Source organism: Etheostoma cragini, chromosome 15 (assembly GCF_013103735.1).
Source record: "Etheostoma cragini isolate CJK2018 chromosome 15, CSU_Ecrag_1.0, whole genome shotgun sequence".
In the NCBI taxonomy this organism is placed as follows: Eukaryota; Metazoa; Chordata; class Actinopteri; order Perciformes; family Percidae; genus Etheostoma; species Etheostoma cragini.
This window is the reverse complement of record NC_048421.1, coordinates 4,597,042-4,601,610: the sequence shown is the minus strand read 5'-3', so window position 1 is coordinate 4,601,610 and position 4,569 is coordinate 4,597,042. Positions and strand designations below refer to the sequence as shown.

Sequence of the window (4,569 nt, the reverse complement as noted above, 5' to 3'; positions counted from 1 at the left end):
AATTGTTTGAGAGATGTGTTGATTGATATTTTGTCCAGCTCATTTTTATTATTATAGGTAGACTAAATATCAAACTCAACTTTCCCTTACTGCTGGAATCTCTAACCTGTGGAAACTTATCATATCTGCGCCCACTCAGCCGAGTTTCTCCAGTAGAAAGAGGTGGGAGTCTTTATGACTTTTGTCTGAAAGATTAGTTTTGCTTGTAATTGAGCAGTGAGAACAAAATGAACTGAAGAAAAAACATCCTTTCCAGCGTGTTTTTGCAGCAATGAAGACTCACTAGAAGCGGGACCTGAGGCCAGAGAGGGGGGGCGCCTGCAGTCAACCTCTCCGTGTGACAGCTGAGCTTGGAGACAAGATCTTTGCCGCCAGCGACATCTGTGAAGAGTTTCTCACCCTCATCTAAAAAGGTAAAGTAAAATCAAACATTTATAACTCCTTATACTGTACAAATATAAATAAAAGCGGCCATTTTAAGAACCACGACTTTTGGTTTTTTAGTAAAAGATGATTTTATTTGGTGCTTTTGTTGTTGCAAAAAGAGTAACCAGCCCAAAATCTCTGGAGCAGATTTATTACTTTAGAAAAATAACTAAAGCATCAGCTTCATCAAAATCAAGAAATAGACTTACTGAGTTTATGTTTCTTGGCAACAGTTTTAATTTCTGCACTAATTCCTTGAACTTATGTTCTTCCTAAAGCTTTTGTTTGTGTGCCATCAAGAAAAATATTACAATGTGTATTTCATGAAGGAACTCAGTGACTTCTGTATCGTACATGATATTATACCGTGTCTGTGGGATGTAGTACAGTAATTTCGACTATTTGCTATTTCCAGGTTCTCAAAAGCGAACATTTTGTGTTTTTCTCTGATTTATATCGCTAGAATTTAATCATATATATTTGGGTGTTGTTTTTTCTTTTTAAACAAAGCAATTTAAAGTGCCCATATTATGAAGAAAAAATCCCTTTTTCAGGAATTTGGGGTGTTATTTTGTGTCTCTGGTGCTTCCACAAGCATACAAAATTGAAAAAAAAACGTCATGCTGTTTTAAATGAGATACAGGTTACTGAATGTCCTCTGCTGTTCAAAGTCCGCACGGGTTTCTACGTCACTAGCCGAGACGAGGTAGACAAGGTGCCTAACTGTTGCATGCTAGCGCTAGAAGGCTAGCTCGTTCTCAACCAAAATAGCCTTATGAAAAATCATCATAGTTATAATAATTATAATGCCGATATTTCAGTATAGAAATATTAGGCACTTTTCAGGCATGCATATCACAAAACAGGCAGAACAATAGATATATTTAATTGCTCAAGAAAGTAACAATGGTACCCCCCATCCCCAAACACACATTGAACTTCCCAAGCTCCTCGTGGGCGCCCTTCTGCCTCAGTGGTCTGTTGAAAAGACCGCAGGAGTCAGGAGCAGAGAAAAGAAAGAAGAAGAAACTGTGAGATGATGCCCGTGCATCACTTGCAGGCAAGTCCATGTTCAATCATTCTTAAATACGGGAAAATTGCTGCTAATGTAATGGTTAATACACCTCGAACTAGCTGATGTTATTGCTAATGATAGCAAACTCAAATATGGTATTACTTAGGTGCAAGCTAAGTTGAGATTTTACTGTTAAACATTATCTATGCATTTCACAACTGCGGCCAGCTAGCTGTTACCTACTACTTTAGATATTGAGCATTGAGTTCATGGTTTATTTTGACATGACGGTGGTTAATACGTTCTCAGTAACAGATTGCAGTCAGTCAATACAAACAAAACAATGTTTGCATTGCACGTTCCTTTCTGTGTGTGTGTGTGTGTGTATGTAGTTGCAAAATGTGCATAGTTTCTCACAATACAGTCTGGTTTTGTGTCCCATTATTGCCAATGCTACCCTCTGAAAACGCCTCCTCTGCCTTTGATAAATTGAGTCATACAACGATACTCACTCATCACCTGACAAAGAAAGCCTCTTACTCATTCCTTCATCCCCTGACAAACTTGATTACCACCCTTAATTACCTCAATACTTCTTCAATCATTCTTTGACAAACACCTTTGTATTTATTCATTCATCGTTGCCTGGCGACTTCCTCTACCACATTAAATTATTATTCATTCTCTCCGAGAATTGGCATCTGGGTTATTCATTCAGTCATTCTCAGTTTGACTAAATCAGGTAGTTATGGTTGAATGGGCTCGAAATGAGTAATGTTATTCCTTTCACAATAAGCAGAGATAAATGCTCCCCTACCAATATGCGTATGTCTGAAAACCATTTAGACACTTATTATACACGTAGCATAGGGTGTAAAGCTTACATACTGTGTGTGTTTGTGTGTGTGAGAATGCAATTACCAGAGCTCATGTACCCACAGCTTAATGGAATAACTTGCCAAATCAATGCAGATTACACTTGCAAATCCATGTGATATCATTCCCTGAATTCAATTTGAGGTGTGTTACAGTACGATAATTGTTTTTCCTCGGCCGTCAGCAGCACCCGTGCACCTTCTCAGATTTCAAATCTTTTCTTGTTAATATACATTTAGACTTTTTTGCATGGGTTCTCTTGGTGTAGTTAAAAATATATATAACAGATAAATAAATAAAAACAGTACCATAGAAACAGCAGTAGCAGTAATAGGAAAACAATGACAGGAGACCTCTTCTTGAAATGAACTGTTGACCGTGAGTTTATAAACGGCGAGAGACATTAGACATCCGCCAGGCTGACTTGGCAAGACACCAATAAACACATTTCCCAAGATATAGAGTTATTTCTTTATGTTGACCTGCATTCATTTTTATTTAATAGTTAAGTCTTTGTATGCACTTGTATGTGTTCATAACCAGCTACATATTTCCAAAGTAGTGTTTCTGTATTTGCCTGAACAGATAAGTGATGGACTGGTTCAGTTGAAGGTTGAGCTATGGACTTCACGTAACACCTGAGCACAGCAGGTCCTCGGCCACTGCCTGCACAGCTTGTTCATCAGGTATTTCCTGTTTGAGTAAAACATTTGGGTATATACTGTACAGTAAAGGAGACACTCTTTATGACCCCATTCTTGTTCAACCACCGGTTGTATTTATGCCACTCATTCCACCGGGGCTCACTGCTGCTGCTGATTTATATTTCCATGAAGCGATATCAATGTAATGGGTTTATAGCACGGCTTGCTTTAGGACAGACAGGAGAAAGACCCTCTGCTGACTCTGATAGGGGTGATTGGTAGGGCAAGGTGACAATATTAAATCAGTTTTACTGTCGTTAACCAGTTTAAAATGATGGATTTGTACAAGTAGGCTTACGATGTTTTGCAGTTTGAGGGGGGGTTTATTTTACTTCAGCATTTTGGGATTTTAATTCAAGAAACCACATAATGTGTACTTTTTATACATTGTGAAACGAGCTTCTATTATTTATTAAAAGATCTCCGAAATCTCTAGTATAATCTCTATCTATTCTTAAATAGACTCAGTTTCTGTGCAGATTATTCTTATATTTAAGACACGTGCTCGGGGTCGGCCTTTAAACTTTCAGCTCACTGCATTTATGCTGTTCAATGACCATGGACACATACTAGAAGTATGCAAATAAAATCCCCTAAATTTCTTATTTCCATGTCCTCTTTTAAAATACACCTGATAGATGCTCGACATGATGCCACCGGGGTCAATATTTAGACCCAGAATTGTAAATGATGATGTGTAAAGATTCCTAATCTTAACCTTCTTCCAGTTTTTTAATGTTAATTATTAAAAGTAGTTTTCTCAAGAAACCTGAAGACACTGTAGAATGGAATCTAAAACATTTATATAATCAGCAGTAACCCAAGACTAATATCTATTATTCAATAAAAGACCTATATTGGCCCTAGATATATTGGTCTAGCCAATTAGCTTGAACCAAAAAACATCCCATCTCTTCTCCAATATGAGCTCTGCTAGCAAGAAGAGAAACTCCAAATTGAATCTGTATCAAGACACAGCCTCAGCTCTGTCTCTCTTCCTTGGGATTTTTATTTAAATCTCTGCTCACTCTCCCTTCCTCCGTTGCTACTTTTCATTTTCTTTCCAACCACATGAGCGGACATCCCTCATTTATCAAACTGGCCCATTTCACTTATGTCAGTCTGTTTCTGGAGTTTGAACATTAATTGTAATGTGATAAAGCAGATCTGACTCAGTTTACAGTTGATATGTGTGGAATTTGTCGAAAGCCGTTAATTTAAGTTAAATAGTGGATTTTTGAGGGGTAGAATTCATTGGATGAATTGTGTTCAAATCCCACGTCATTTTACAGTTTTTGACAAAATATTGAATCAACTATCAACCATATCCTCATTTCTCCATGTTTCTATAATCATGAAAGTAAATGTATATACTGCATGTGGGCGTAAAATAGTGTCATGCTTAGGTTTGAGGAGTCAGAGAATGAGGGACAGAAACAAGAGAAGGTGTCTCACATGTCAGCTGCACAACCTCTGAATTACAGATTAACGAGTTGTGTCTGTGTGTGCGTGTGTGTGTGTGTGTGTGTGTGTGTGTGTGTGTGTGTG

General features: G+C 37.7%; 1 protein-coding gene across 1 annotated transcript in view; it reads left to right on the top strand.

Annotated features, from left to right (window-relative positions):
- Positions 1–365: 365 nt before the first annotated feature.
- arhgdig (Rho GDP dissociation inhibitor (GDI) gamma) overlaps positions 366–4,569 on the top strand; it is a 24,893-nt gene continuing 20,689 nt past the window's right edge. Inside the window, exon 1 of the mRNA XM_034894144.1 lies at positions 366–413. The gene's annotated coding sequence lies outside the window, so the exon portion shown is untranslated. The remainder of the gene's footprint in view (positions 414–4,569) is intronic.